Below are 21,058 nucleotides of genomic sequence, written 5' to 3' on the forward strand. Positions count from 1 at the left end.
GTTGAAATGCCGGTGTCGAAGGTAGATCGCTCCAATTCCCCGTAGAAATCGCCTGGACGACACGGGCAAGCACCGGATCACGAGCCGACTCCACCGCGACCTGTCTGGCCGTGACCGGCCCGCTCTGGACCTGGTCCAGCGCAAACACGTCGACCCGGTCGCCCAGCTCAGACGCAGGTGGACCCTTCGCACACGGCAAGCGTGAGAGCCCGTCGCAGTTAGCATGCTTCTCGGTGCTTCGGAACTGAATATCATAATCGTAAGCACCCAGAAACAGACACCACCGCTGTATTCGCGCGGCTGCTACCACGGGCACTCCGCGTTCGGGTCTCAGGATGAATTGAAGTGGTTTGTGATCCGTCTGTAAAATGAAATGCCGTCCCAGCAGATATTGATGAAACCTCCGCACACCCCAGACGATGCTGAGAGCCTCCCGTTCGATCTGGGCATATCCGCGCTCTGCTGTGGACAGGGTCCGGGATGCAAAACAAACAGGCCGCACGGAACCATCGTCCATCCTGTGGGAGAGCACTGCCCCGATGCCATATGCAGAGCTGTCGCATGCTAATAGGAGCGGACGTGCAGGCTCGTAGTGCACGAGGACCGTATCCTCTGTGAGCAGCCGCTTGACGCGGTCGAACGACGCCTGGTGTGCAGGCCCCCAAACCCAGCGCTCGTCCTTCTTGAGCAACCGCGTCAACGGCGCAAGTTGTGAGCTGAGCCCGCGCACGAACCTTTGGTAATACTGGGCCATGCCAATGAACGCGCGTAGCTGCGCCTTGTCGCGAGGTGGTGGCATGCGCTGAATCGCCTCCACCTTCCGAGGACCTTTCAACAGCCCCTCCGGCGTGATGACGTGCCCGAGGTATTCTAAGCGCTGCTTGAAGAACGCGCACTTGTCCCTGTTTAAGCGCAGGCCGCACGCTTCTAGCTTTGTTAGCACTCGGGCAATGTTTGCCAGATGCTCGTCCGCCGTTTTCCCCGCAATGAGCACATCGTCCAGGTAGGTCTGAGCGGGCAGGTCAATGCAAACCTGATCCATGGCTTTCTGCCACAAAGCTGGGGCCGAAGCAATCCCAAAACAGAGTCGGGTATATCGATAGAGTCCTTGACACGTGTTGATTGTTAAAAGCTCGCTACTCCCGGGATCCATCGGCAGGTGAAAATATGCATCACGCAGGTCTAGCTTCGTGAAGTATCGACTCCCCGCCAATCGCGCATATATTTCATCGATTGACGGCAGTGGATATTGCTCCACGCTGAGCCCCGGGTTAACTGTGGATTTGAAGTCCCCGCACAATCGGACGTCTCCATTCCGTTTTAGCACCGTGACAACCGGGGTGGCCCAGTCCGAGCACGACACCCGTTCGATCACTCCACAGGCCTCCAGCCTATCCAGTTCACCCTTGACCTTGTCCCGCAGGGCATACGGCACCGGACGCGGTTTACAAAACCGAGGAACTACCCCCTCCTTCAAGAAGAGTTTCGCCTCCATGCCCTTGAGTTTCCCAAGGTCGCCTCTAAACAACCCTTGATGTCTTTGAAGAATCTCCTCCAACTGATCCTCCCACTGGCTCGGCATGGGTTGCACAAGGTTAACTGCGGCCCAGTCTAGCCTGATGCGGGTCATCCAATCTCGGCCGAGGAGAGACGGCCCCCTCCCCCGTACGACGTACACCCGAAGCGTGGCGACCTGGCCTTGGTACCGCACAGACACGTCTGCCATCCCGACTGGCGTTATCTTCTCGCGGGTGTACGTGAACAGCGCGAGGTTCGACCTGATAAGCTTCAAGCCGTTGAGTCTACGCGCGGTCTGTTCGTCAATGAGCGACACCGCTGCTCCCGTATCAACCTGAAACGTGATCGGCGTTTTGTTCACTTCGACTTCCACCGTCATCGGGCGCGCCCTCACCGGGCCAACTGAACCCAGGCTCAACACTGGCCGCTGGTTCCGCCCCGAGTCGCGTCGCACATCGCCGTCCACGACTTCAACGGTGGCCGAAGCCCCACGGCACACACGCGCCAAATGACCCACCTTGTGACATTTCAAACACACGTTGCCTTTATACGGGCATGCACGGCGCAGGTGCCGACCTCCACATCCCAAGCATGTCCGCGGTGTCACCCTGCTGCACGCGTGGCCGCGCGGCGACGTCCGACCCGCATCGAAGGCCGTGCGCGCGTCCCGGGTACTCGCGACCCCGCGTGGCCGGTGATGGCTCGAACATCCCCGCGAGTCTGCTCAACCGCCATGTGTGCTTTCATTTTCTCCACGATGTCCCGAAACGCCAGCCTGTCATCCCGGGGCCTGTCCGGTGCCACTAAGTCCCCCAGCAGCCGATAATGCTCCGGCGAAAGCGAAGCGAGCAAGATTGACTTCTGCTTGCCCTCGTCGACCACATCGTTCGCGTGGAAATAGCAATCCAATTGCTCTGAAAACGATTCGAAGTCGTCCCCGTCGAAAACGGGCATAAGTCCGTATGATCCCATCTTCGTCAGCCAACTAGTGTGTACTAGGTGCGGTGGGACGCAAGAAGCACGCGGGCCACCATCTACTCTGCTTTATTGCGCAGCCGGAAGCACAGTTCTGCCACCCCTAGCGGGCGAGGCATGATATACGAAAACCCAATCACGTGACACAGCACACAGGTTACCTGCCACCCTCGTGGTGACTCGCTGGGCCCTGGTTCGGCAACCCTCGGTGTGTCTCGTCGTCAACACAGCAGCTGGCGTCGCGGCGACTTGGTTGGTCCAGGCCTAGCCGTGCAGCCTGGTCGATCGGGCCTGGCCGATGACACCTCAGAGGAGCGAACGGGCCTTGCTCTTTTGGAGTTGATGCTCTCTTAAGAGCCCACTAACTCCTCAGCGTCGCTCGGACCGTTATGTCGCTGCCTGGCGACTCCTCTCCAGCTGGCGACTTTGTTGCCGCCTCCACCGACCCACAACTCTGCACGGCACTGCAGGCTTGACTGGACTCCAGGCTCCAAACTCCGAACTGTAGACTCCAGACTGCCGACTCAACTCCGAACCCAGACCTCAACTCAACTGGCTTCTCGGCGTTTCAGCCCGGCCTTTTATCGGGTTCGGGGGTGGTGTTTGGTCTTTCACCTCCGACCTTTCACCTCCCGCTGGCTCCGCCCCTTTTGTCATTCTGATCCGATCTGGCCGTCAAACGCGGATGTGCTAGGAATCACTGGCTTTCGCTCCAACGAGGGAGTCCTCGCGTTTGTCGGCGGAGATGCTGATGCAGAGATTTTTTGTTATTATTACAAAGAAGTGCTTATATTTAATGTAGAAAGGGGGAGAGTGGGGATGTCCAAACAGTAGCAGAAGGAAACTCAATCAAAATGGGAATCGTTATGGGGTGAAATGGAATAAAGTTTTGTTTATTTGTTTGTTCGTTCCGATTTTTTTGAAACGAGGTGAGGAGATAAGAAATAGGATCGGATGGAGTTGAGGAAATAGAAGTGCAGTTCCTGGGAATACATCCAGGACTGATTTGCTGAAGTCAACTTTCTATCCGAGTAAGGCCTTGAAGAGGCCGTTAAATGGCCTTGACAATACCAAATGAATAGCGCAAAACAATAAACTAATTTAACTATGAAATATTGCAATGGGATGAACCAACAACAAATTGACGAATGACGCAAAAAAAAAAAAAAACAGGACGAATCCGGTTCCGAAAACGTGTGTCATTCGTGCTTTACCCTATACACCGACTCGGGTTTTGACCACACCTGCTGGTTGGAGTGCCTTTACCTTTTAAACCAACTCAGGTTTGGACCACACCTGCTGGTTGGAGTGTCTTTACCTTTTAAACCAACTCGGGTTTGGACCACACCTGCTGGTTGGAGTGCCTTTACCTTTTAAACCAACTCAGGTTTGGACCACACCTGCTGGTTGGAGTGCCTTTACCTTTAAAACCGACTCAGGTTTGGACCACACCTGCTGGTTGGAGTGCCTTTACCTTTTAAACCGACTCAGGTTTTGACCACACCTGCTGGTTGGAGTGCCTTTACCTTTTAAACCGACTCGGATTTGGACCACACCTGCTGGTTGGAGTGCCTTTACCTTTTAAACCGACTCGGGTTTGGACCACACCTGCTGGTTGGAGTGCCTTTACCTTTTAAACCGACTCGGGTTTGGACCACACCTGCTGGTTGGAGTGCCTTTACCTTTTAAACCGACTCGGGTTTGGACCACACCTGCTGGTTGGAAATCGATTGATTAAGGAACCTTCGTGTCTTGTGGCAGTATAAGCTTGTACTCTGAGCTTCCTGGAACTCACCATATGTTATGGAAACTGTTCAACGATTCCTGCATATTGATCCAGATTTTCCTTTTTCTTGGAGTGCATTTCTTATGGCCGCAGTCTATAATATTGGGAATTGTTGAAACGGCATAAATCAACAGGGTAACCCCAAAAAGGGGACCATATGAAAAGTTTAATAACTTTCACAATTTTCATTCAATCTCTTATTTTTCAGGAGCTTTGAACTGAGTCATGTTGTCGTGTATCTGCCAAGTTTCTTGAATCTGTGACATCATACGCCATGTCGTGGACACCTGAAGAAATGTCACTGCGCGTAGAAAACTATCTGCAGACAGATTCGTTCTTACATACAAGGCACCTGTTCTGTGTACATTTTGCAACAAGGAAAGCACTCGGCAAGTCTCAAATTCAAACGTTTGTGAAAAAGTTTCGACAGTAAGTCACCGTCGTGAATATGAATTCACTAAACAGAGGAGGCCAATCTGGCCGGCCGAAATCAGGAAGATCATCCAGGAATATTTCTTCCGTTGCTGACCCAGTCGCCCGCAGTCCCAAGAAATCTGTTCGACACCGCTGTGGAGAGCTCAACATCAGAGAATTCTGACACCAGTATATACAAGTCATCAATAACTTCACTCAACGTGTGGCCCTCTGTATTGAGCGAAATGGCGCTCATCTGGAGCATATCATCAAACATCGACGTCATCAGTAATTTTATTGTAAATCCATCATCGCTTCAGACATGAAATCCTTCCTCTTCTCCAATGGCTTGATTTCCAATCATCAATTTGGTTTCAGACCAGGTCACTCTACCCTAGATATGCTGCTACTGCTCTCCCATCAATGGATGGAGGTCCTCAATGCCAGACAGGAAATCCGAGCCGTATCCCTGGACATATCACGTGCTTTTGACACAGTCTGGCACCCTGCCCTACTCACCAAACTCTCTTCCCATGGTATTCAAGGCCATCTCCACTCATGGCTCGCAGACTTCCTCTCCTGTCGCAGTCAACGTGTGGCCCTAAATGGAGTTCTTTCATCCCCTCTTCCTGTGCAGGCTGGAGTTCCTCAAGGTAGCGTTCTGGGCCCTGTTCTTTTTCTGGTTTTCATCAATGATCTCTCGGACTCTCTGGAAAATCCTCTATTTCTCTTTGCCGATGACTCCACCCTCTGCCGTACCATCTGTCATCCCTCAGACCGGCAAGCAGCAGCTTCTTCGCTCACTGCAGATCTGGATAAAATCACAAACTGGTCCAACACGTGGAACATGTCTTTCAATCCAGACAAATCTCACACTCTCACTATGTCTCTTCGAAAGGACCGTTTACAAAACCTCCTCATCCACTTTCTCAACAATCCTCTGGAAGAAGTCTTTTCTTTCAAGCTTCTGGGTCTCACTATCTGCCATGACCTTTCCTGGGAAAGTCACATTTCCAACCTTGCCTCAAAAGCCAGTCGCCGACTGGGAATCCTCCGTCGTGCAAAGTCCTTCCTCGGCCCTCTTGAGCTCCTGACCACTTACAAAGCTTTTGTCCGTAGCCTGATGGAGTACTGCTCTCCCCTCTGGGCTGGTGCTCCTGCCTCCCACCTTTCTCGACTTCACGCTGTCGAAACCAGGGCATTTAAGATCATTGGCATCTCCCGCAATGAAGCTGAGTCTTTGGGCCTCTCACTCAATCACCGCAGGTTGGTCGGTGGTCTTTCTGTCTTCTACCGACTCCTCTCCAGCCTCGCCCCCCCTGCTCTCTCTGCGATTTGTCCCAACCACATTCCCACAGGACGCTCAAGGTCCGCCAACAACACCCTTCTGGTAAAACTACCAAAATCACGAATCACTGCTCATCTTCACTCTTTCATTCCTCTTTTTTCCCGCCTTTGGAATAAACTTCCTCACTCTATTCTTTCCCATTCTTCCCTCCAGGCTTTCAAAACAGCTGTTCACCACCACCTCTTATCTTCCCCCATCCAAATCCTCGATCTTTTCTACCCCCGATAATCCACCCAAGCCCACTTCCTTCAATTCTCCTGCTTTCCTTCCTGAAAGTCCCTGTAATGTCCATCTTCTCCTCGCCATGTTCCCCGTCCCATCCCCATCCCTCTCCCTTCCACAGTTCACCTGTGTCTGTTCCCCAATGATTTGTCCCTTCCACTCCCGCCCCTCTTGTCTCATGCCTCCTTGCTGTGAGTTGTGTGTTAGCTCTCATACGAGCCTTGACCAAGGTATACAAAAAAAAAAAAAAAAAAAAAAAAAAAATTGTCAAATTTCTTTGTGGACAACTGAAATTTTCAGTGATATCTTGACTATGAGTGAGTAATACAATCTGCACATTTTATCAAGTTTGAATGGATAACATTAAGGTTATTAAACTTTTCCCGGGGCCCACTTTTTTTCCTCACCTGACATAAAGCAAATCTGGGTCGATAGATGAGAAGTACGTTTGGTGCAGACCTCTTCAATGGAGATTCCCCATGGAGATGTCTCTCTGTTGCCAACGCCCATCATGTCCATTGGCATATCTTTTTTGCAGTGAAAAGTTAAGTAGATCTTTTTATTTGATTGTTACATTTTGTATTAATACCAGTGCATTTACTGCATTATTGTGATGAGTTTAAAGAAACTCCAAGTGAAGTCCATTGTACATCAAAGTAGCGTCTCATTAACCGAATGGACATGGGTTTTAATTGTCGTCTGCGAAACAGTACGAGAGATATCTCCCCCTACAAAATAAATGAACAAACAAACAAACAAACAAACCTCACCAATTAAAATTTTCATTCATGCGACGGCTGTCCAGAAGATATGAATATGAATTGCGGATTCGACTGCGTACACGTGAATGTATCACGGTGGTTCAAAATATCCAACAACCTTGATATATTACAAATGTATCATAATAATAATCATAATAATAATGAGATCACAATGAATGTGTTTGGGACATTTCAAGGAAGGAGCCCTTTTGACTTCCGCCACCGAAGGTGAAGGAGGTTATGTTGTCACCCCCTCGCTGTCTGTTTGTCGCCTGCAGGTCACAATTTTAAACCGATCTTCACGAAACTTCACCACATGGTAGAGTTTGTCAAAAGGAAGAAGCCCATTGTTTATGAGGTCAAAAGGTCAACATAGTCCCAAGGTCAACGACTTGGGTGAGATTTCTAAAATCCTCAAATTTCATCCGAATGACTTGAAATTTGAACAGGATTTGCACATCAGGTAATTCAATTCAACCACCTATTACTTTTGAGGTTATCGTACGTCAAAAGGTCATCATAGGTCAAAACGCCAATTTGGGCCAAATTTTCTCAAATCCTCATTTCATCCAATTGACCTGAAATATGAAGACCATTTGCATAACAAGTCGCTGAACTCTGATTAGCGCTCTACCGAGTGCCCTTCTAGTTATGTGGGCTTTGCCTGCAAAAGAACAGTGAAAATATTTTGAGCATGACCAGCATCACGTGTTTTGTTGTCATATGTGATGAGAATCATGCTGGACCAGCTGACGATTCCATGAAGCTGCTCTTTATTGTAAGAATAATCATAAAAATTATCATGTGATGTGCTCAGCTTCACGCATTCCCATCCAAATCACGTCATCACATGAAGTGCGGAGAATATCATGTGTTAAAGCTAATTTGGTACATTCAAATATACAATCAAACTTTTTTATAAAACAACTCTCTTACACACAATCTTAGTAAACAAAAATAATATCTGATGTGATGAGTTTTTTTGGAACATTTTTTTTCTGGGTTCATGGAGAAGCTGGAAAGTAATTTATATTACGAGATTCTGTGCAAAAAGTACGAACAATAAAATACTAACAACAGACTGACAAACAGCAATATATTCCGATGAATTCTTTAATACTTCTTCTTCCTCTTTCGGCTTGCTCCCGTTAGGGGTCGCCACAGCGGACCAACTGTCTCCATTTCGCTCTATCCTCCACATCTTCCATTGACACTCCAACCACCCGCATGTCCGCCCTCACCGCATCCATGAACCTCTTCTTTGGCCTTCCTCTTCTCCTCCTGCCTGGGGGCTCCATCTTCAACATCCTTCTCCCGATATACTCCGTTTCCCTCCTGTGCACATGTCCAAACCATCTCAATCTCGCCTCTCTAACTTTGTCTCCAAACCGTCCTACCTGCGCTGTCCCTCTAATATACTCATTTCTTATCCTATCCATCCTCGTCACTCCCAACGAGAATCGCAGCATCTTTAACTCTGCCACCTCCAGCTCCGCTTCCTGTCTTTTTGTTAGTGCCACCGCCTCCAAACCATACAACATAGCTGGTCTCACTACCGTCTTGTATACTTTCCCCTTCACTCTTGCAGCTCCCCTTCTGTCACAAATCACTCCATCCTGCCTGCACTCTCTTTTTCACTTCTCTCCCACACTCTCCGTTACTTTGGACAGTTGATCCCAAGTATTTAAACCAATCCACCTTCCCAACCTCAACTCCTTGCAACTGCACCATACCACCACCCTCCCTCTCATTTCCACACATGTACTCCGTCTTACTCCTACTGACTAACATTCCCCTTCTCTCCAGTGCGTACCTCCACCTCTCAAGGCTCGCCTCCGCCTGCTCCCTACTCTCCCTACAGATCATGATGTCATCCGCGAACATCATAGTCCATGGAGACTCCAGTCTGATCTCGTCCGACAACCTGTCCATCACCATTGCAAACAGGAAAGGGTTCAGAGTCGATCCTTGGTGCAATCCCACTTTAACCTTAAACCGGTCCGTCATTCCTACCGCACACCTCACCGCTGTCACACTGTCCTCATACATATCCTGCACGATCCTCACATACTTCTCCAACACTCCCGACTTCCTCATACAATACCACAACTCCTCTCTTGGCACCCTATCATAAGCTTTCTCTAAATCCACAAACACACAATGTAACTCTTTCTGGCCTTCCCTATACTTCTCCATCAACATTCTCAAAGCAAACATCGCATCAGTGGTGCTCTTTCCTGGCATAAACCCATATTGCTGCTCATAGATCGTCACCTCTCCTCTCAACCGAGCTTCCACTACTCTTTCCCACAACTTCATGGTGTGGCTTAACAACTTTATCCCTCTGTAATTTCCACAGCTCTGCACATCACCCTTATTCTTGAAAATCGGAATCAGTACACTTAATCTCCACTCCTCCAGCATCCTCTCACTTTCCAAGACTTTATTAAACAATCTGGTTAACAACCCCACTGCCATCTCTCCTAAGCACTTCCATGCCTCCACTGGTATACCATCTGGGCCAACCGCCTTTCCACTTTTCATCTTCTTCATAGCAGTCCTCACTTCATCCTTACTGATCCACCCCACTTCCAGATTCACTATCTCCACCTCTTCCAACCTTCTCTCTCTCTCTCATTTTCTTCATTCATCAGCTCCTCAAAGTACTCCATCCACCTTCTCAACACACTCTCCTCGCTCGTCAGCACATTCCCATTTGCGTCCTTTATCACCCTAACCTGCAGCACATCCTTCCCAGCTCGGTCCCTCTGTCTTGCCAATCGGTATAAATCCTTTTCCCCTTCTTTTGTATCCAACTTCTCATACAGATCGTCATATGCCTTTTCCTTGGCCTTTGCCACCTCTCTTTTTGCTTTTCGACGCCACTCCTTGTACTCCTGCTGACTTTCTTCATCTCTCTGACTATCCCACTTCTTTTTAGCCAACCCCTTCTTCCTTATACTTTCCTGTACTTCCTCATTCCACCACCAAGTCTCCTTATCTTCCTTCCTCTCTCCAGATGTCACACCAAGTACCTTCCGAGCTATCTCCCTCACAACTTCTGCTGTCGTTGCCCAATCATCCCACCCATCTTTACCACCATCCAGCGCCTGTCTCACCTCCTCCCTAAATTTCACGCAACAGTCTTCCTCCTTCAGCTTCCACCATCTGGTCCTTGGTTCAGCCCTCACTCTCTTCCTCAACCTCACCTCTAAAGTCATCCTACAGACCACCAATCGATGCTGTCGAGCGACACTCTCCCCTGCCACAACCTTAGAGTCACTAATCTCTTTCAGGTTGCATCTCCTACTTAAGATGTAATCCACCTGTGTGCACTTTCCTCCACTCTTGTATGTCACCCTGTGTTCCTCCTTCTTCTTGAAATACGTATTTACCACTGCCATTTCCATTCTTTTTGCAAACTCTACCACCATTTGCCCTTCCACATTTCTCTTGTTGAGACCGTACCTCCCCATCACCTCCTCATCCTCTTTATTCCCTTCCCCAACATGTCCATTGAAATCTGCTCCAATCACCACTCTTTCATCCTTGGATACACTCTCCACCACTTCATCTAACTCACTCCAGAAATCTTCTTTATATTCCATCTCACACCCCATATGTGGGGCATATGCACTGATGACATTCATCATCACCCCTTCAATTTCCAACTTCACACTCATCACTCGGTCAGACACTCTCCTCACCTCCAATACCCTCTTGACATGATCTTCCTTCAGGATTACCCCGACACCATTTCTCCTCCCATCCACACCATGGGAGAACAGTTTGAAACCACCTCCAATGCTCCTAGCCTTACTCCCCCATCCACTTGGTCTCTTGTACAAACAGTATGTCCACCTTTCTTCTCTCCATCATATCAGCCAACTCTCGCCCTTTGCCAGTCATCGTCCCAACATTGAGAGTTCCAACTCTCACCTCCACACTTCTACCCTTCCCCCTCTCCCACTGCCTCCGGACTCGCCTTCCCAGTCTCCTTCTCCTCCTTCGCCCAGCAGTAGCACAATTTCCACTGGTACCCTGCTGACCACCGATATATACCGGTGGCGGTCGTTGGTAGCCCGGGCCTCGACCGATCCGGTATGGAAATTCGTTTTGTTGTCCGCATAATGATTTGGCATAGGTTTTTTACGCCGGATGCCCTTCCTGACGCAACCCTGGTCGCCTCTTACGACACACAGGGATATGGTACACCTATTCTAACCGGGGCATACACCGGACCCAGTACAACTGGTGCTCATTTCGCCGACCTCGGAAGGATGGCAGGCTGAGTCAACCCCCTGGTGTTTTCGACTTGGTTTATATATATATATATATATATGTATATATATATGTATATATATATATATATATATATATATATATATATATATATATATATATATATATATATATATATATATATATATACACATTATATATATACACATTATATATATACACATTATATATATACACATTATATATATACACATTATATATATATATATATATATACATATATATATATACATATACATACATATATTAATTCAGTGTCCCAACGGGGCTTGAACTCAGGACCTCTTGGGTCCCAAGCCACTGCCCTTACCACTGCGCCAACACCAGGCTGATGAATTCTTTAATACACAGGTATTAAAATATTTATTAATTAGATATTAATTATAATTAGCCAGAAAAGATTTCTCCAGCACCGCACACACACGCAAGACAAATAAAAGGCATTAGTTACATTTTGTGTACTTTTACATGAATTCCAAGGACATTGGTGGACAATAGATAAATGAACACGGCATGCAGGATTTGAACCTGGAACTCCAAAATCATGAACCTAATGGTGAAATGGGAACACCAAACGGGCCGAATCCGTGGCTCTTTATGATGACCTGTAGGTGTAGAAATATGTGCACCTACTAAGGTAGTTTTCAACAAAGCTGGAGAAAGACCACCCCCTCCCCCACAACACACACACACACACACACACACACACACACACACACACACACACACACACACACACACACACACACACACACACACACACACACACACACACACACACACACACACACACCAGTATGTATACCGAACATTTCCATTTGAAATTGCTGAGTATAGCATCAGCAAGAGAGCCCTGTAGTGCAGACGCTCAAATAATGAATATATAACCAGGATGGAGGAGGTTACCCCAACCTTCCTGACAGGGGAAACTTGCCCCACCTTACTACTCAGTCCATTACAATACTACTTAAAAACAATCAGTAATTTCAATGGGTTTGTAAAGATTTTATATGGTTTAAGATTCTCACTTGTGATCTCTGCAATTTACCCAATCATCACTCATTCGTACTGCTCCCCCCCCCCCCACCTGTTGAACAGAATTCTACATTCACTTCAATCTCATTCTTCATTACAGGTCTTTAAAAAAATCATCATCAATCATCCCCAATCCAAAAGCATGATCTTTTCTACCCCCATTAATACTCTTTCCCACCCTTCCCCACACTTGCAGTTCTTCCTTCCTGAGAGTTTGATACATTCCCCCCTGCATATTCCCCAGCCCCTTATTCTCATCCGCATCCCTTGTTTGTCCGTCTCCGTCTATTTTGTCCCTCGGCCCTACTGTTGGCGTTCCCCCGTCTCTTCATCTGTTGTTCTCTCTTTATGCTGTTCCTTTTGTTCTCTTGCGTCCTCTTCTGTTCTGTGTTGTAGATCTTCCAGGAGCCTTGCTTGACTTTACATACAAACAAACAAACAAAAATTCCAAACATGTCAAAGGTAAATGTTAATTTTTACAACTACCATGGATTACATGGTTACGTGGCTCTGGACCAACTACAAACCCTTCGTTCCAATGTGTAATAAGTAAGATGGCTTCACTTTAGTCTCGGTCTCTGTGCATCATCACTATTTCATGGGCAGCCTGTGGCTGCTGCTTTGCATCACTGTGGCGCTGATGCAGTGCCCCCTGCTGGTTAGGGCAGGATTTTGGAATTTGCTTGCGTACCTCTACTTCATTGGCTCTTAACCTGGGGGGCGGGGGCATGAGTAATTTCCAGAGGGGGATGCGTGAGCCCGGAGAAAAAAGTAGGAATTTCTCCAATTATTTTTGGAATTCTCTTAACAAGTGTTTGTATAATATCGTGATGAACATAAAAAAACAAAAACAAAAGTATCTCCCTTAATAATTTTCGTTTTCTGTATTAAAATTAATCATAAGATTTAATTTATTTAAATTTAATATTAAAATTTATATTTTATTTTAATTTTAATATATAAAATTTATTTTTCTTTCACAGATTTGCAGTACCCATTTCAAACGAAATCATTCACAATGAGTGCAAACAAGCAGAAGTATCTTAAGGAATATATTCGAGTTGGATTTGTGTCCCTCCAAGAGGATGACACACAGGTACCCCAGTGCGGAAAATGCTACAAGACCTCTGAGCAATGATGGCAATGATGGCCCACACGCTTGGAATGCCACTTGAAGACAACGCATCCTGCTCTACCTGCCAAACCCAAGGCATTCTTTGAAACAAAAAGGCAGTCCTTGAAGCAAGCCAAGATGGACAGCAGTGGAGCATTTTGGAAACAGACTTCAAAGGTTGTTGAGGCTCCCTATGAGATCGCCATGTTGATTGCAAAGAGCAAAAGAGCCATAACATCGGAGAGACTCTCATAAACCAAGTGTACTGGCGTGCAGTAGAGCTCGTTCTGGGGAAGGATCGTGAAAACAAGCTTTCTCAAATCTCTCCATCAAACGATAGCGTGAAGGGAAGGATCGATGAAATGTCTCGACATCAAAGATCAAGTTCTCGACCAAGTTAGAGCTTCTCCTGTATTTGTCATCCAGTTGGACAAAACGACTGATGTTGCTCAGTGTTCTCAGCTACTGATGTATGCTCGTTTCATGTCAGGAAGTTGTGTAAAAGAGGAAATGCTCTTCCGCCATATCATGGAAAGTTATACAACAGCAACAGATACTTTTCAAGTGGTATCAAACTTATTCCAGGAAAATCAACTTTCGTGGGACTTGCTCGTAGGGGTGTGTACTGATGGAGCTCCGGCCATGCTTGGTTTGCAATCTGGTTTCATAACGAGTGAAAGAAAAAACGTCCATCCGCTAAAGGTACGCACTGCATCCTTCATCGTGAAGCCTTAGCATTCAGAACTCCACCTGCTGAAATGAGGGATGTCATGAACCTGGCTGTCAAGGTAGTCAACTTCATCAAAGCTGAAGCCTTAAACAGTCGTCTCTTCAAACAGCTGTGTGTGGATATGGATTCTGAACATCAAGCCTTGCTTTTCTACACAAACGTACGATGGCTTTCCAAGGGAAACATGCTTGGACGGCTTTATGAACCATGACAAGAAGTGGAAACATTTATATATTCGCAGCATAAAGCAGATCTCCATGACAAGTTCCAGTCTAAAGGATTTGTGCTATTTCAAGCTTACCTGGTGGACATCTTTGAAGCACTGAATGCCATCAACCTCAAACTCCAAGGGAAAAACATCAACATAATCATGCACCATGACATCATTCGAGCCTTCATGGCCAAACTCGACCTGTGGAAATGTCGAATTCAGGATGTAAATACAGCCAGTTTTGCTAACTTGGATTCTGCTCTCATTCACAGTTACCTTGATTCTGAGTTAAAGAAACAAATAATTACTCATCTGACTGAATTGAAAGCAGAATTCATCAGATACGTTCCGGATATACATGAGAAGCGCGAAGCCTGGAAATTCATCAAGAACCCATTTCAATGTGAAGTTGCTGATATTTCAGACGAAGCGCAAGAGGAGTTTCTTGAGTTAAAGTTCAACTCCTCGGCTGAAGAAGACTTCAAAAGACTGGATCTAGAGACGTTCTGGGTCACGTACCTTCCTGTTTACCCTTTGATCTCGCATCCAGCTCTTCGGACTCTGACAATGTTTGGATCGACGTATCTTTGTGAAGCTGCATTTTCCACGCTTGTTGCTGTTGAGACCAAGTACAGAAACAAGCTGAACGTTGAAGGGGATTTGCGTTGTGCTCTCTCCGCCATTCGACCACGTATTCAACATCTGGCAGCTCAGAAGCAATGTCAAGTATCTCATGAAATGTCATCTCATTAAATATGCTGTGTGTGTGTGTGAGTGTTGCTTATACAGAATTCTTTGTTCAATAAAAAGACTAAAAACACTCATTTTTTCAGTTTTTCATTTTAATTCAGGAGGGATTTTTTTTAATCATTTGGTTGAAGACGATTTGTTTGAAGGGGGGGGTGGAGGTAAGGACCAAGTAGTAGAGGGGGCGTAGTGGTAAAAAGGTTAAAAAACCACTGCTCTAGGTCATTCTGCAGAAACATGGACATTAAAATACAAAAGATAATGATGGACAAATACAAACAGAGAATGATGTAAGGAGATGCTTTTTTACAACTCTCTCTTGGCTTGGCAACATCAAACCGGAGGGTGTGACATTCTGAATTGGCACGGGCAGGTAAAAGGGGAAAATGCGGTTCAGTGTCCGTTATTGAAATCGAATATGATTCACGGTCCTTCCGGTGAAATTGAATGTGGTTCATGGTCCTTCTGGTGAAATTGAATGTGGTTCATGGTCCTTATGGTGAAATTGAATCTGGTTCTCGGTCCTTCCGGTGAAATTGAATGTGGTTCATGGTCCTTCCGGTGAAATTCAATGTGGTTCATGGTCCTTCTGGTGAAATTGAATGTGGTTCATGGTCCTTCCGGTGAAAGTGAATGTGGTTCATGGTCCTTCCGGTGAAAGTGAATGTGGTTCACGGTCCTTCTGGTGAAATTCAATGTGGTTCACGGTCCTTCCGGTGAAATTGAATCTGAGTTGTCATAGTCCTTCTGGTGAAATTGAATGTGGTTCATGGTCCTTATGGTGAAATTGAATCTGGTTCTCGGTCCTTCCGGTGAAAGTGAATGTGGTTCACGGTCCTTCCGGTGAAATTCAATGTGGTTCATGGTCCTTCTGGTGAAATTGAATGTGGTTCATGGTCCTTCTGGTGAAATTGAATCAGGTTCTCGGTCCTTCCGGTGAAATTGAATCTGGTTCACGGTCCTTCCGGTGAAAGTGAATGTGGTTCACGGTCCTTCCGGTGAAATTGAATGTGGTTCATAGTCCTTCCGGTGAAATTGAATGCGAGTTGTCATAGTCCTTCCGGTGAAATTCAATGTGGTTCACGGTCCTTCTGGTGAAATTTAATGTGGTTCACGGTCTTTCCGGTGAAATTCAATGTGGTTCACGGTCCTTCCGGTGAAATTCAATGTGGTTCACGGTCCTTCTGGTGAAATTGAATGTGGTTCACGGTCCTTCCGGTGAAATTGAATGTGGTTCACAGTCCTTCCTGTGAAATTGATTGTGGTTACGGTCCTTCCAGTGTGTTGAATGTGGTCACAGTCCTTCCAGTGAAATTGAATGTGGGCATGGTCCTTCCAGTGAAATTGAATGTGGTTCACGGTCCTTCCGGTGAAATTGATTGTGGTCACGGTCCTTCCGGTGTATTGAATGTGGTCACTGTCCTTCTGGTGAAATCGAATGTGGTTCACGGTCCTTCCAGTGTATTGAATGTGGTCACGGTCCTTCCGGTGTATTGAATGTGGTCACGGTCCTTCCGGTGTATTGAATGTGGTCACGGTCCTTCCGGTGAAATTGAATGTGGTTCACGGTCCTTCCGGTGAAATATAAAGAAGATGCTTGATTCGGGACATTTTTTGACCGTAGCACACAAATTCCCCGTCTTCAAAGAGTCACAATATCATAGAGAAACTGCATACGGAGAAAAGCCACACCTCAGCTTTCGTCCCCGCTGACAATAGAGCGGCCAAGGTGGAGCAGAGAAGTCGTGTTTCACAAGGCCAAGGTAGGGCAGAGAAGTCGTGTACTCTTGACGGGGTTGTAAATAACTCCAAGCTTTCTCTAATAAAAAAATGTTTGTACGGCTGGCCAAAAACAATTGCATTTCCTGCACTTAAAACCAGATTACCTGTGACAAAATACATGGTAAGATCCAAATGAAAGACAAGGACAGTTGAGATAAAACAATCGTACCGTGATCTCATCCAGCACACTCAAACCAAATTCTATAGTTAAATATATACAGGGTGTCCCAGGATACACGAACGAACATTTAAAAAAATCAAAGAAAGTGGAAATAATGTATTAATATTATTTTGTTACAAATATAAGTTAATCGGTCATATTGGTCAACTTGTTCACCATGGACTTCAATGGAAAGTGATATTCTCCTCCAGGTACGTTCATGGAATCTGTGGAGTACATCTGGATCAATTCAACGGAATGTTGTTATCCATCCGGTGACATTCCATCAAACCTTTCGGAAAGCTTTTGTCAGACTCCCTGCATTTAATTTTTGTCTTCAGCACTATCATGGCAAGTCACACTTTGATCAACTTGTACCATCGAAATGTGTACCGGACATGCAATGTGGTGTCTGTCTGACCACGATACATTCAGTCGTTACTTATGCAATCTCAACCAAACTTGACAGGGCGACTAAGGGCCAAACGATGGAGGTGGCAGTGACTTCATTTGCCCCCCCCCCTTCCCCAAGGGGGTTTTCTGCCTTGGGTAAAATCCGTGTTCAGGTGTATATATAGCTTATCATGGCGTTGTCAAATGCCGCTTCTAATAACAAAAGTAATAACAACACCCATGATAATACCATAATATTAATGTTATCACAAAACAATATTAATACAAATATCCCCTCTCCACTCACGCACTCACTCACTCCGTCGACTCGGGCCCTGAGGGCCAGGATTGGGAAAGATACCCTCTCCCCACAGGGTTTTTCCTCATTGGGTGAGCACTGTGTTCACGTGTTTATATGTATGTATACAGTGGGGAGAACAAGTATTTGATACACTGCCGATTTTGCAGGTTTTCCCACTTACAAAGCACGTAGAGGTCTGTAATTTTTATCATAGGTACACTTCAACTGTGAAAGACGGAATCTAAAACAAAAATCCTGAAAATCACATTGTATGATTTTTAAATAATTAATTTGCATTGTATTGCATGAAATAAGTATTTGATACATTAAAAAAACAGAACTTCATATTTGGTACAGAAACCTTTGTTTGCAATTACAGAGATCAGACGTTTCCTGCAGTTCTTAACCAGGTTTTCACAGACTGCAGCAGGGATTTTGGCCCACTCCTCCATACAGATCTTCTCCAGATCCTTCAGGTTTCGGGGCTGTCGCTGGGCAACACAGACTTTCAGCTCCCTCCAAAGATTTTCTATTGGGTTCAGTTCTGGAGACCGGCTCGGCCACTCCAGGACCTTGAGATGCTTCTTATGGAGCCACTCCTTAGTTGCCCTGGCTGTGTGTTTCGGGTCGTTGTCATGCTGGAAGACCCAGCCATGCCCCATCTTCAATGCTCTTGTTGAGGGAAGGAGGTTGTTGGCCAAGATCTCGCGATACATGGCCCCATCCATCCTTCCCTCAATACGGTGCAGTCGTCCTGTCCCCTTTGCAGAAAAGCATCCCCAAAGGATGATGTTTCCACTACCATGCTTCATGGTTGGGATGGTGTTCTTGGGGTTGTACTCATCCTTCTTCTTCCTCCAAACATGGCGAGTGGAGTTTAAACCAAAAAGCTCTATTTTGGTCTCATCAGACCACATGACCTTCTCCCATTCCTCCTCTGGATCATCTAGATGGTCATTGGCAAACTTCAGACGGGCCTGGACATGCGCTGGCTTGAGCAGAGGGACCTTGCGTGTGCTGCAGGATTTTAATCCATGACGGCGTAGTGTCTTAATTATGGTTTTCTTTGATACTGTGGTCCCAGCTCTCTTCAGGTCATTGACCAGGTCCTGCCGTGTAGTTCTGGGCTGATCCCTCACCTTTCTCATGATCATTGAGGCTCCACGAGGTGAGATCTTGCATGGAGCCCCAGACTGAGGGAGAATGACTGTTATCTTGAACTTCTTCCATTTTCTAATAATTGCGCCAACAGTTGTTGCCTTCTCACGAAGCTGCTTGCATATTGTCCTGTTGCCCATCCCAGCCTTGTGCAAGTCTACAATTTTGTCCCTGATGTCCTTAGACAGCTCTCTGGTCTTGCCCATTGTGGAGAGGTTGGAGTCTGATTGATTGAGTGTGGACAGCTGTCTTTTATGCAGATAACGAGTTCAAACAGGTGCAGTTAATACAGGTAATGAGTGGAGAATGGGAGGGCTTCTTAAAGACAAAACTAACAGGTCTGTGAGAGCCGGAATTCTAACTGGTTGGTAGGTGATCAAATACTTATTTCATGCAATAAAATGCCAATTAATTATTTAAAAATCATACAATGTGATTTTCAGGATTTTTGTTTTAGATTCCGTCTTTCACCGTTGAAGTGTACCTATGATAAAAATTACAGACCGCAACGTGCTTTGTAAGTGGGAAAACCTGCAAAATCGGCAGTGTATCAAATACTTGTTCTCCCCACTGTATTTATGTATGTATGTATGTATATATGTATATGTATATGTATATATGTATATATGTATATATGTATATATGTATATATGTATATATGTATATATATATGAAATGAGAGCGAGAGATGAACCTTCAGAGTTTAGGCTTTATTCCATTTGATTGGAGCCGCTTCTGTGGGCACACCGGGGAATACAGGTTCAGCTAGGAGTACATAAGCAGTAACGTATACATGTGCAGTTAACCATTGCAGACTAAATCCGCGTAAGCACGGAGTTCGATATAATCTCCATTCTCACCAGTCAATGGGCACCTTCAGTTAACGAGCATCAAGTGAACAGCCGATGTCAATAGCAATGCCCCGGGGACAATCACTCGTGCCGCAGAGACCTCCCCTTATACGCGAGACGCACAACATGTGATCCCGCGTCATGTCCCTCAATTCACCTCAATTCACCACATTCTCCTCACCTTTAAAATGTAACTAGGGGCCCATCTTACACACCATGATTGCTTTAGCACTATAGGAGTATACATTTCAAGCAACGCGGACTAATAGATCTACAGAAGCATACATGCCAAGCAGTGATTATTTTGAGTTGTAGGAGCATGGAAATGAGCATCGATATATGATATAATGGGCATATAGGAGCATGAGCAGAGAGAATGCCGATAATCCCCTTTACAGATTGAGTCGTCGAGGGGGCCTTATTCGTCGACCTCTCCGGGAGTAAACGGCAGTTTCACTTGAGGGAGACTCCCGATCCTCTTGGTGAGCCTCGACTTGTGCCGGGGATGACTCCTCGATCGCTCTCGGGTGGAACGCGGCAGCCCCGTCGCCTGGCGGAGTTCCTGGGGGGAAATGTCAGAAGGAGGAGTGCCAGAAGGTGGTGTACCGGCGGGAGGAGTACCTGAGGGAGCCAGATGGCGAACCGACACAGTGGTCTCCCTGCCATCCGGGAGCCTGACATGAGCATACTCTGGATTAGTGTCAATGAGTTCGACCCCTCCACCAGCGGTTCATACTTGCTTTGTCGTACCGGGCGTTTCATGAACACTGTACCGGGATGGGTCAGCCAGTTGGGCACCGTTTGACCGTCAACATAACGTCGTTGGTGAGTAAACATACGTTCGTGAGGAGTGGCATTTGTGGACGTGCAGAGCAAAGAGCGTATGGAATTCAGAGCGTCGAGAAGGGTAACCTCCCACCGCTCGGGGCCCAGTCCTCTCGATTTCAGCGCCAGAGTTACGGCTTTCCAAATAACTCCATTATACCGTTCCACCTGCCCGTTTCCCTGTGGGTTGTAACCCGTCGTTCGACTAGTTGCTATGCCGTGCTCTAATAGGAATTGTTTTAGCCCGGCCGACATGAAACACGGCCCTCTGTCTGAATGTATGTACGAAAGTCTCCCAAACATAGCGAAGAGGTCAGAGAGACATTTTACGACAGTGCCCGAGGTCATATCCGAGCACGGAAACGCGAAAGGGAACCTTGAATATTCATCAACAACGGTGAATATGTATCTGTTGTCTGTTTCGG

The 21,058-nt window shown here is 46.5% G+C and overlaps 1 long non-coding RNA gene across 1 annotated transcript; it reads left to right on the plus strand.

Moving 5' to 3' along the window:
* Nucleotides 1–6,817: 6,817 nt before the first annotated feature.
* On the plus strand, nt 6,818–15,236 carry LOC147017736 (uncharacterized). The gene is made up of 2 exons (XR_015049615.1): nt 6,818–7,487; nt 13,345–15,236. It is a non-coding gene; the product is annotated as an uncharacterized LOC147017736 (long non-coding RNA).
* The last annotated feature ends 5,822 nt before the right edge of the window (nt 15,237–21,058 follow it).

The sequence above is a fragment of the Eptatretus burgeri genome, chromosome 11, assembly GCF_056783735.1.
Source record: "Eptatretus burgeri isolate ZD-2024b chromosome 11, Ebu_testis_v1, whole genome shotgun sequence".
In the NCBI taxonomy this organism is placed as follows: domain Eukaryota; kingdom Metazoa; phylum Chordata; class Myxini; order Myxiniformes; family Myxinidae; genus Eptatretus; species Eptatretus burgeri.